Source organism: Halichoerus grypus, chromosome X, assembly GCF_964656455.1.
Source record: "Halichoerus grypus chromosome X, mHalGry1.hap1.1, whole genome shotgun sequence".
Lineage (NCBI taxonomy): Eukaryota > Metazoa > Chordata > Mammalia > Carnivora > Phocidae > Halichoerus > Halichoerus grypus.
This window is the reverse complement of record NC_135727.1, coordinates 34707577-34720931: the sequence shown is the minus strand read 5'-3', so window position 1 is coordinate 34720931 and position 13355 is coordinate 34707577. Positions and strand designations below refer to the sequence as shown.

The following is a 13355-nucleotide window of genomic DNA, read 5'->3' as shown; positions in this document are numbered from 1 at the left end:
TCAACCAGTCTGAGGGGCCAACTAAATTGAATTCCTGTTTTGAAACTGTGCATCTTCTTGTAGCTAAGTAGCAAATTTACATCATGTCATTACTTTTCTGCCCTTCTTCCTAAATAAAATTCTTCATTTAGAAAAAAAAAATGAACCATAAATACAGTATGATTACCCTTAGATCATGGTTTTCTCTTGCATAATTCCCATAGAAAGTGGATGTGATTTAGTCTAATGCTTCATCAGTACCTTGACATTCCTAACTTTATGCATATTCTTTCCATAAGCCATTAAGCTGAAATGCACCTATGATGTAGTTGAACACCATTCATCACACAATATCCAATATTCTTGCTTATATTTTTATAAGGGATGTACCTTCTAAGTAGAAGCTGTATATTGGTTGGCCAGAGTTCATGTGACTGAATGCATCTGCTTTCTGATAGTCAATAAAGCAAAGAAAGTATCAAGAGCAAGTTTTGACATATTTAAAGAAAGCTGTCACAGTAATGCATACTACTCATAAACCTATGGCATATCCTATAGACAGCTTAAGTTGCTTTTATTTTTAATTAAGTTCTGATGTTCAAAGCTTTCTTCTGTATACGTGCATGCAATTCAAGAATAAAAACATTTAGGGCGCCTGGGTGGCTCAGTTGGTTAAGCGACTGCCTTCGGCTCAGGTCATGATCCTGGAGTCCCAGGATCGAGTCCCACATCGGGCTCCCTGCTCAGCAGGGAGTCTGCTTCTCCCTCTGACCCTCCTCCCTCTCATACTCTCTGTCTCTCATTCTCTCTCTCTCGCAAATAAATAAAATCTTAAAAAAAAAAAAAATTAAAAAAAAAGAATAAAAACATTTAGAATTATATATATTCACAGAAATCCTGGTGTTTCACAAAAGTAAGAAGTGATTAAGATATAGGAAATCATGGGCATTGGGGGGATGAGGTAACTGGGTGATGGGTATTAAGGAGGGCACGTGTTGGGATGAGCACTGTGTGTTACATGCAACTAATGAATCATTGAACACTATGTCAAAAACTAATGATGTACTACATGTTGGCTAACTGAACATAATAAAAAAAAAGATATAGGAAATCAAAGGCCAAGACAGCAAGAAAGTCCATTTATTCCATATCACATACTCGATTTCCAACCTTAGATGAAAGAAACACAGACAAAAATCCTCCTTGCTCTAATCTTGGTGGAATATAGACCCAGTATATTGTCTATTCAACTACAATAAAAAAACTTTTCATATGACCAGGGGCATAGAAATATTTTTTTCTGCATATCAAACATTAGATATTTTTACTCAAATTTTGGAATAAAATGTATCCTTTCAACTCTACAGCATTTTTTGTAGTTTGGAAAAAAAATTGTTCTCAAATGCCTTCTGTGCATATTTTCTCCTTCATGTAGAGAATCTTAGCCACTTTAATAAAGAAAGGTTTCTATTACCACATTTTCATGCCTCCCTCACAACTTTTGGTGGATGAAATCAAGAAAGGGTGACTATCTCTTTTCCAGGCTAATTTATATGTATAGCCATATAATAAACACTGGTTAAAAGAAATATTACACTAAGGTAATATTTTGTTGCCTTGTTTCTCTTCTTACTCATCTCTGCATTCAGTACTACAAAGCTATTTGTTATTGATATGATTAAATTCAATAAATATTTATTGAGCACCTACTGGGCACAAGGATGTACAGCTGATGTAAGGAAGGATAAGATCTAATTTCTGCCCCTGTGATACTTCCAATCCTGCAAAGTAATAAGACAAATATGCAAGTGACTACAACACAATATTGATTAAATTAAGGATCAATAGAAAAGTAGGGGCAAAATTCCAAAGGGAATCTAGGGAGCATGTACAATGCTCAGAGTGGGTCTCAAAAAATATAGATATTTTGATAAGGAATAAAGACTGTGAAGGCAGATGGAACTGCATGAGCCAAAACATAAAGATAGGAAACTGAAAAGTGGGTGTGAAAAACGGAAATGAAAACTAGAGATAGAGATTGGGGAATAGTATTCTGAGTGATAAGATACAAGGAGGGAATCCTGGGAATGTCAGCCCATTGGCCCACACACTCTCACCATAAACTCATGCTTCATTCAGAAGCAGTGCTCTATGGCAAATCAGGATGGTGACTAGGGCATGCAAGAAGCTCACAGACAGTGATGCTGACAGAAATATGGCAAACAATGAAGGACAATCCATATCCAAAATAAGTTTCTATTCCAATGAAGACAGCTCTGTCCACAGCCCCTCACAACCATGATGGCGGGTATTTGACACCCTCCAATAAATGGAGGGGATCAGGATTGGTCACTGCTATAGATTGACTTTGGACACAACAGTGATGATAGCCAGGAATGTCTTGGGGAGGGAAAGTCTATATAATTGAGCACAGGCGTACTTTCCATTCCTGCCACCAAGACCATTTTTTCCTTCGTGAGCTATTTTGAACAACCTCTGGGGTAGCTGAGGATAAAAGTTTACTTGACATCCACCGTATAGGTCATTTTGTCTACTTTATTATTGAAAGGGCACCTTTGCAGTAAATGTATTTAGGGAGAATTTACACAAGACACAAATATCTGCACATTTGAGACCATTCTAAGAGGTCCATCCAAATTCCTCTTTCCCAAACTTCTTGTCATCAATCCTTTAATTTTGTTCCTGTTTAGTCCCTGACCATCTGTTCATGCTAATAGCTACTGTCCATGAATTAGTGTAGATGCATTCTTTAGGACATTTTGCTCTGCAGGCGAACTGGGCCTCCAGATAAACACTGGAGTTCGGAGCTCTGCTCACATGGAGGATTGTCCTTTCTTATTACCCATTAGGGATATTCCCAAGTAGGGCTGTAATATGACCTCTGCCTTGTGATAGCATACTGTCTGATTGCAGAACCTTCTATAAATCAAACATGAGTCTTCTTCTCCTAACCCAATGATCACTGTGACCTCCTCATGGGGACATAGGAATAGACTGAGGGAGAAGTGGCAGCCAGGAAGACAATTGCTACTGGAATGTAAGCACCATGCTTGGACAAATTATTTGTGGCTTCAGCACCAACTTGAGAGTGGTCCTACAGACTCCACTTCATGGCTTGGTTGATCAACCATTTTGTTTTTTAATGATGGGAAGTTCCATATGCAAATAAATAAATAATAACATAGTTATGTTCCATAGTCAGGCATTCCTTCTCTACCAAAGCATGGGTGTCATAATGGAAGTTCTGGGAATGCCTTAATAGAAGTTCCTTTTAAGTGACTTTAGCAAACCAATAGTATATAATACAGCATTGCTAAAGTCCTCCCATTATTTGAATGGCTTTTCCTTTAAAATTTTTTAAAATTTTTTATTATGTTATGTTAGTCACCATACAGTACTTCGTTAGTTTTTGATGTAGTGTTCCATGATTCATTGTTTGCGTCCTTTAAAATTTTTATAAATTAAAATTGTGAATAGAATATTCCCTTACGATAACCACAAAGAAATCCAATGTGAAATTCCTATATCCACAAGAACAGTGCAGGTTTTACCTAATGCACTAGCCTACAAAATTGCTTGCATAGATAAAGCAAAGTTGAGGACAGATGTAGTCTGAAATGAAAACACCAACATTATCTCAGCCTCTCAGGGAGTTAAGTACCCTATCCTGAGTCTCAGTCTCCTAGAATAAATTTAATTTACTACAATGGTTGTCACTAGTTAATACTCAAAACTTGACAAGTTATATATATATATATATGCGCATCTGGACGGACGTGTGAGTTTTCTAAGATATTTTTGACTAACACTTATCCAATGTGAAATGTCGAGGAAGACTACTGGATGCGATAAGAAAGTAAGATGTATGTAAGACAAACCATTACATGAAAACAGCTGGAGTCTTGCGGATTATGTAATTCAGAAAGTACTGTTGGTTTCTCCTATATATAGCCTTTTTCATATTTTACGTTCATATGTAGCTCTGTGGTTTTCTAAATGAAAGATTCAGGTTTTGAAAGCCAATCGCGGTCCTAGTGTTTCCCAAATCTTGTTTTAATGTATAGAAGCATAAGAGGAGTAAGCAAAAATTTAGAGTTGTAACATCTCCATAAAAAACAAAAAACAAAAAACGGTCTCAACCCAAGTTTCTCAAAGAGATCTCCTATGAACATCTTGTGTTTATGTGTAAAATGAATTATTGGTGTGGAAGGAGAAAAATATTCAGCAGCAGTCATTCTGGTATCCAGACTGGAAAACGGCTATTTGGGCAGCCCCTAAATTTTTTCTTAATTTATTCCGACTTCCTTGCAAAGCATGCCACATCGTGAAAACCCAGGGGGTATAAATCTGTTGCAAGGGCAGGAAAACTCCCACTGGCTGGGTGGATGTTTGCTTGCAGATGAGAAAATTGATCGAGAAAAAATCTCCTTTACTGAGCGACTTTGCATCAAGGAGACTAGGTGATGCAGAACAAAAAATTGTATATTCATTGGCTGTGTCGGTACAAATGAAAGTGTCAAACTTATCTTTTGGCAATGTAAATTGACTCTACAGGCAAATAAACTGCAATAATATCAACAGGCCTTACATAAACTGAAGAAAATTGCCTTCCTAGAGTCATATATGCCAAGCCTGATTCAGAACATGGCACACTGCCTTGGCATTGTTTGTGTGTAGGTGTCCTTCACTCATAAAGGTTAGCTGCAAGTGCACTTACAGCTACTCATCAGTATGGTACAGAGACATGTAATGATGTAACAGGAAGCATGAGTTATGGAGCAAGTCAAATAACTTAATTTTAGTAGGAAGCTAAGAGAATAGGGTGCTCTGAATTAATTTCTGATTAAGAGACAATTGAATAAAATATGTTTTATGGGTGCCTTATAGCTTAAAGCTTTCTAAAATATGCTGGTTCACGTTCCTACCTAGCAGGCACATGGTGAAGGGTCTTGCCGGACTCTCTAATTTCTGTCAATGAGTCAATAATTTTGCCTATCACCCCTTTTTACACTAATACTCTCTTCTAGGAACATAATACATATTGATTCACTTACGACTTTATATAAGGTATGCCTTCCAATAAACCACCTTTTACAGTTGAGGACACTCTGGTAGGGAGAGTTAGAACTAGGGTACTTTAAACGTAGAGCCCACATTCTTAACCCCTTTGTCATGCTGCCCCCAAAGCACAGTATACAATCACTTAGATGCTGACTATGCCATGTCTTTGGTTATTTCTTCCTTGGTTTTCAGAACCAGTTCTCAAGTCATAATCAATCCCATACCATCCTTTAAATTGCCATTGCTTCTCACCAACCAATTCTTGACATTTTCATATGTTTCCAGAACAAATACAGAGTATTTTAATTGACTGATCCATCTGTCTTCGCTCTTCACCTGTGGTTCATTGTATACAATATTACAAGATTAATCTTTTGGGAGCACAACCTGATTGACATGTCTATGCACCTGTTCCTTGCTCTAATATAAGAATCTGTTGGTCTAGCCAAACCCATATCCTAATTCTATCCTTGCATCTTGGCCAGTCAGACCACTTGTACCATTATACTCAATTGGAATGCCTTCCTCTTCCCTACCTACCTACTGGAAACCAATACCCATATTTCAGGTCACATTTTAAGGTTTCCCCAATCTCCATAAATAATGTCAGCCTACAGCAACTATCTCATTACCTACACCAAACATTTGACAACCATCCAACTTAAGATCTAGCTCTCTACTTTCACTTTGTAAGTAAAAACTGAATTTAGAATTGATGGCAGAGTTCTATGGTTGTAGAAGGTTTAAATAATATTTAATTGAATATTAATTGGCCCCAAAATATTCAGCAAAAATTTTCCTTTTACTTAAATTCATTTTTTCTGAAAGACAACAGAAAATTCAGGTTAATTGACAATTAAGTTATTTTGAGTCTTGTTAAAAGAAGGATTACTGTTTTGCCCATCCAGAGCCCAATTCTCTACTGCATAAAAATTATTGAGTAATGGGAATTTGTTTAGTGTTTCAAGTATCCTGTGAAATTTAAAAATTTTAAATTACTAGCAGTAAATTCTCTATGTGCTATGAAAAATACCCATTACCTAAGTAGAGTGGAATCTGGAAGTCTGAACACTTTCAGATTTGAGAACTACCATAATCATGGATATTCCAAAGTGTGTGTTTTGGAGAGGGATGGGGAATTGAAAGATGAAAGATGGAGTCATTAAGAAAACAAAATATAATCAACATTCATTTCCAACGTGTGCACACAGAGGGATTGCTCATTTGGCTTGCATATGTAGTCATAATTTATCAGTCTTCATCTAATCATAAGCAAAGTATCCACAAATTTATAAGACTGGCTTGTGATCAACAATATAGAAATCAGAGCAGTATTTATGGTCTTAAAAGAATTTACCAGAAAATGTGTTGATCCTGGGAATAAGTGAAGTAACACTTATAAACATATGGGAGAAAGATCAGTACAATGAAACCCCATTTTCAATGAAAAGTTGAAATGTAATTGCAAAAGCTTTTTTTTAGGAGAAACTTTAACTTACAGTAAACATATGCAGTTAATAAACTTGAATTATATTATATAAGAGGTTATCATGGAAACATTGACAGAATGAAATGTCACAAAAAGAACTACCATTATCTAATGCATTCTTCATACTTGGTAACAAAAGACATAATGATTAAAGTTATATTCTCAAAATCATCTGTCACTCCCACAGGTTAGCAATTTTCCCATGTAGTAGAAAATGCCTGTGATAAACAGATTTGTCACATGTCAATTAAAGAAAATAAAGATTAAAGTCCTCCAATAATATGCTGGAGAAAAATAACATGTTTTGATATTTTAGCATTACCAAAGTTCACATTTCATTTTAGAACTGCCAGGAAAATAATAAAAAGTGCTGTGTGAAAAACATGGTCTTTAAATTCAATTTCCCACTGATGTGTTAATGAACTTGAAAAAAATCAAAGTATAATATGAAAAGCACAAGGCAAGTTACAAATAGGGCAAGATATTTTTAATAGCATACTTCAATAAAAGTAGACATTACCCTTAATATTTTCATTACTGAAGTTTTTACAAAGACATTTTCAATTAACAGCAAATCTGGTTTTTCTGTCCACTATATTCTTAGAACTTAGAAAAATTTACCCAGAGTTTAATAAAGCTAACAGTAATTGATAAGAATAGGCTTTTCCTGGATGAATAGAAACCTCATACAGGTATTTCTTCCTTTGTGTAATAAATGTGCAACTAAAAGCATAGAAGTTTTTATTTTTATTATTTCTCCCTTTAAAAAATCAAAGGAGGGGCGCCTGGCTGGCTCAGTGGATAGAGCATGAAATTCCTGATATCGGGGCTGTGAGTTCGAGCCTCACATTGGGTGTAGAGATTACTTAAAAATCTTGAAAGAAAGAAAGAAAGAAAGAAAGAAAGAAAGAAAGAAAGAAAGAAAAAAGAAAGCAAGAAAGAATTTAAATAAAAACTTGGAAAAAAATAAATAAAAATTTAAATGCCAGAGGAACTATGTAAACTGTAAATTGTTTGGTAAGGCAAATAATCAAGTTAAGATATTTTTTTTTTCTAGTCAGTTCAAATTTTCATATAAAACAATTTGCCAGAAACTTTATCATCAAAATTGAAATAATATGGGAAGTACAGAGAGTCATAGAATATTTTCTGTGAAGGAAGCAAACATAGGCATTATACTTTTTAATTTAATTATTAAATCAACAACATGGTTTCTACTTAAACTTCCTTAAGTGGTGGTTGCCAGAGGGAAGGAGGATGGAGGTTAAGAGGTACAAACTTCCAGTTATAAAATCAATCAGCCCCGGGGATGAAAGGTCTAGCATAAGAACTCTGTCACCGAGGTCTGCACAGCAACCATGATGCCCTACGCCATCGTCTACTCCCCTGTTCGAAGCCAGAGCTGGAAGGAGGAGGTGGAGACCTGGCTGCAGGCCTCCCTCGAGGCCTCCTGTCTGTATGGGCAACTTCCCACGTTCCAGGAGGGAGACCTTACCCTGTACCAGTCTGATGGCATCCTGTGATACCCAGGCCACTCCTTCGGGCTGTCTGGGAAGGACCAGTGGGAGGTGGCCCTGGTGGACATGGTGAATGATGGCATGGAGAATATCCACTGCAAATACCTCATCCTCATCTACAACTACTAGGAGTCAAGCAAGTAGGAGTATGTGAAGGCACTACTGGGCACCTGAAGACTTTTGAGACCCTGCTGTCCCAGAACCAGGGGGCTCAGGCCTTCATCATGGGCAACAGGATCTCCTTCGCAGACTTCAACCTGCTGGACTTGTTGCTGATTCACCAGGTCCTGGCCCTCAGCTGCCTGGACTCCTCCCCGCTGCTCTCAGCCTACCTGGGAGCCTCCGCACCCTGCCCAAGCTCAAGGCCTTCTTGGCCTCCTCCAAGCATGTGAACCTCCCTATCAACGGCAACTGGAAATAGTGAGGGCTTGTGGCAGCCTCAGCAGAAAGCAGGGGCTGCCTGCCTTCCTTTCCCCAGGACGAGTAAAATTTCCAAGCGAGAATTAAAAAAAAAAAAAAAAAAAAAAGTATAGCCTAGGAAATAGAGTCAATGGTATTGTAATTATGTATTGTCACAAATGGTAACTACACTTATGGTGAGCATTTTATAATGTATATAATTCTCTAATCGCTATGGTTGTACACTTAAAACTATTATAATATTGTATGTCAACTATATTTCAATAAAAAATACATCTCCAAAACAAGAATTAAACGGCCTTATGACAATTTTTTCAACCTAGGAAGCTACTTTTCACTCTATTTTTAATTAGAAAGCAAAATTCTCTTCTCCTCATAATACTTCTTTATATGGCAGCTATTTGCTTACTGTTATTGGACATTTAAATTCTTTTTTGCTTAAGCTTCTTATTTACTCCTTTACAAGTTGTTGATATCATAATGGGAAAGTTTTTGCTCAGTGCTAACTCAGCAGGAATACTTCAAAAACTGTTCTAAAATATCTTGAACACTGGTAAAGTGGGGAGGGAAGGTTTATCAAAAAAGGGTATGGAGTTTTAAAGTGAGCTTATGAAGCAGATTAAAACAGTCAGAACTTGCAACAGTGGAAATTAATTAGTTTCAGATTTAAGGAAAAAAATCTGTAAGAAAGTGTGAAAGGACTTCAAATAAGAACTGAGTAAAATGACCTACATTTCCATACATAAATCAAGTTGCATTCAGATATTTATTTTGAAATTTTCACACACTTACCAACTCTTAAGCCAAAATTATGCTCCAATTACATATATAAAGTATCCAGATCATGAGTTGCAAAGCCCTACCACAAGATAGTCGGATCACATCTGCAGCATCATATGCAATTCTTCGTACCATATTTTAAAAACAAATATTTACAGAAGCAGGCAAGCAAGATTGTGAGTAAGCCTAAAATTCCACAATGTTTAGTGTGAGGAGAAGAAACTTAGGGGACACTTGATGTCCATTTTCAAATAACTTGGCTACCATATAAGAGAAGGAATACATTTACTCTGTGAAGCTCCCGAAGGTAAATCTGAGCGAAATGACAACTCAGTGTGAGCAAACATCTTATGAAAGGCAAAAGGAATGGGCTGCCTCTTGAGGTAGCCAGCAACTCATCACTGACCATGATCTAGCAGAGACTAACACAATTCATCAGAGATGCAACACTACAGTAAGATTAATTACTTGGTTGTTGTTTTAAATAAGGAAAATTCATTAGACTATCTATAGGATTGCTACAAAAAAAGTCCAAATGAACTTTTAGGGTTTATTAACCTATCAAAATTTCAAAATCCCTTCCTACTATCAGAGTAACAAATGCATTTAATGGAAACAAGCATAAGTAATTTGCAAAATAACTCCATGAATCACTTTCCCCCCAATTTTATTATAATTCTTATTTTGGTAAAATCTGACTTTTTACAGATTAATTTCTCTTTAGGCCATGGGCCACTGGTTCATGAATTAACTACGTAATTTAGTTATATTAGCTTTATATTAAGAAAGTTATTTTAAAAAAAAAGTTATTAATGATTAAGATTATACAATGAGGAAAGGACAGTGTCTTCAATAACTAGTGTTGGGAAAACCGGACAGCTACATGCAAAAGAATGAAACTGGACCCCTATCTTATACCACTCATAAAAATCAATTCAAAATGTATTAAAGATCAGACTATAAGACCTAGAACCATTAAACTCCTAGAAGAAAACATAGGGGTAAGCTCCTTCACATCAGTCTTGACTATGAGTTTTTGGATTTGAAACCAAAAGGAAAGGCAACAAAGCAAAGGCCAAGCGAACAAGTAGGACCACATCAAATTAAAAGCTTCCACACGGCAAAAGAAACCATCAACAAAATGAAAAGATGACCTATGAAATGGGAGAAAATATTTGTAAACCACATATCCAATAAGGGGTTAATATTCAAAATATACAAGGAACTCAGATAACTCAATGGCAAAAATAAAAATTAAAAAAAAAAACAATTAATAAATGGGCAAAGGACCTGAATCAACATTTTGCCCAAGAAGACATACAAATAACCAACAGGTCCATGAAAATGTGCACAACATCACTCATCATCAGGGAAATGCAGCTCAAAACCACAATGGGATACCACCTTACACCTGTTAGGGTGGCCAGTATCATCAAAAAGGCAAGAGATACCAATTGCTGGTAAGGATGTGAAGAAAAGAGAAACTTTGTACGCTATTGATGGAAAAGTAAACTGGTACAACTATTATGGAAAACAGTATGGAGCTTCCTCAAACAGTTAAAAATAGAACCACCATGTGATACAGCAATCCCACTTTTGAGTATACATCCAAAGGAAACAAACCACCATCTCAAAGAGATATCTATATTCCATGTTCATTGCAGCATTATTCACACTAGCCAAGGTATGAAAACAACCTAAGTGTGTTTGTCAGCAACACATGAATGGATCAAGAAAATGTGGGGTGTGTGTGTATGTGTATGTGTGTGTGTGTGTGCATGCATGCGTGTTTGTGTGTGTGAGAGAGAGAGAGAAAGAGAGAGAGAGATGAAATATTATTCGGCCTTAAAAACAAGAGAATCATTCTTTGCAGCAACATGGATTAACCTCAAAGGTATTATGTTAAATGAAATAAACCAGACAGAGAAAAACAAATACTGCATGGTATCACTTATATATGCAATCTTAGGAAGAGGGAAGGGAGGGAAGGAAAGAAGGAAAGAGGAAGGAAGGAAGGCAGGAAGGAAGGAAGGGAGGGAGGGAGGAAGGGAGGGAGGGAGGGAGGAAGGGAGGGAGGAAAAGAAGGTAGGCAGGAAGGAAGAAATGAAAGGAACAAAAAGTGAGAAAGTCAAACTCATAGAAATAGATGCTGGGGTGGGTGAGGGAATAGGAGAGGCCAGTAAAAGGCTACAAACTTTCAGTCTTAAGATGAACAGGTCTGAGAATATAATGTATAAAATGGTTACTATAGTTGATAATACTGTATAATTGAAATTTGCCAAGAGAGTAGAACTTAAGTTTTTTCACCACAAAAAAAGGTAAATATGTGAGGTTATGGATGTGTTAAGTAACTCAATGGTGAGAAACCTTTCACAATGTATACATATATCAAATCATCATGTTGTACCCTTTAAATGTATTACAATTTTATTTGTCAATCATATCTCAATAAAGCTGAAAAATACAAAATAATATAATTCAAAATTGAGATGTGTAGAGTAGTAAGAAACTTTAATTCTCTGTCTTCAAACATTCTAAAATGTTTTCTGTTAGACTTTTTGACAAGTTCTTCCAGAAAAGTTCATTGCTTAGCTTGCTGGAGATAGACTAGTCTTTAGTGAGTCATGTCTAAAACCAGAGCCAAGCCCTGCATGGGAGAATCTAGCCCAATTTACAGCTTCACCTCGAACAGTTTTGCTACAATGGGGCCAATTTTTTCTTCAAGTTGACCATTTGTACAAGGGTAAAAATTAACACGCAACTTAAAGAAAGCTGTGCAACTATATGAACCCAGAGTAAGTGTATTTTAGCTCCTTCCAGCTCTTGGACAAATTTTACTCGATGGATAGTAATACTAATAAGCATTTTAAACTTCAACTGTGTGCTAGATCTATCAAGGTACTGGAGACACAAATATGACCTATATATTGACTGTCACTATGCCCCACGCAGGTCAGTCTAATGAGAGGGACAGACAAGTGGTAATGGCAATATGATGCAGTACGTACTATAATAGAGGCTGTTACCATGTAAGCATCAAACAGGAGTGAGACAAGTGGGTTACCCTACAGATTATATTTGAAAATGGTTAGTTGGGCAGGCAAATAAAAAGATCCAGGCAGAAGACATAGGCTAAACAAGCAGACCCCTTGAAAGAAAATGAGTTGTTCCTACTGGGTGAGTGAATTTTATACGAAGGGTGGGAGATGGGACCAGAGATATCATCAAGTACTAAACCAAGAAAGGAAATTTTTTAACTCATAATTGGGATTTTTTTTTTTTGAAAGATTTTATTTATTATTTACTTGACAGAGAGAGACACAGCCAGAGAAGGAACACAAGCAGGGGGAGTGGGAGAGGGAGCAGGGAGTCCCACGTGAGGCTCGATCCCAGGACCCTGGGATCATGACCTGAGCCGAAGGCAGACGCTTAACCGACTGAGCCACCCAGGTGCCCCCATAATTAGGATTTTTAACTTTAACCTATACATGCAAGTGGGAGCCACTGCCAGGCTTTAAGCAGCAAAGAGACAAAGAAATTCAGGTCATGAACTCAGGGTCCTGGGATCGAGCCCCATGTCGGGCTCCCTGCTCGTGGGGGTCTGCTACTCTCTCTCCCTCTGTCCCTACTTCCCGCTCATGTGTGTTCACACACACTCTCTCTCTCTCTCAAATAAAGAAATGAAATCTTAAAAAAATAAGAGATATACCTTGTTACTAAAGTGAATCAATGGCACTGGAGACAAAGAGGAAGGGACTGACTTGATATATTTCTGAAAGTATATCAGAGTTAATGAAATGAGTGAAAATTTGGGATGACGGAAAGGATGATGGGACAATGTCACGTGTGACTCACCTCTGTCTCTGAGGCTGTTGGGTTGGTGGAAAAAACATCAACACAAGATGAACAACTGATTTGAGAATATTATAAATAATTTTGGTTTTGAAAAACCTTTTTGGGTTTTGAGGTGCCTATAAGACATGCATGTGTTTTGGTCAAAGTGTCTAGTAGGAAGTTGGGGTTATAGATCTGGAGTTGGACATTCCTTCCTCAAAATGGCTTCTTAATTGCCCAGTGTTGGTGTATTC

The 13355-nt window shown here is 36.9% G+C and overlaps 1 pseudogene; it reads left to right on the top strand.

The window, feature by feature from the left end:
* Positions 1–7908: 7908 nt before the first annotated feature.
* Positions 7909–8488, top strand: LOC118553174 (glutathione S-transferase P pseudogene; annotated as a pseudogene).
* The last annotated feature ends 4867 nt before the right edge of the window (positions 8489–13355 follow it).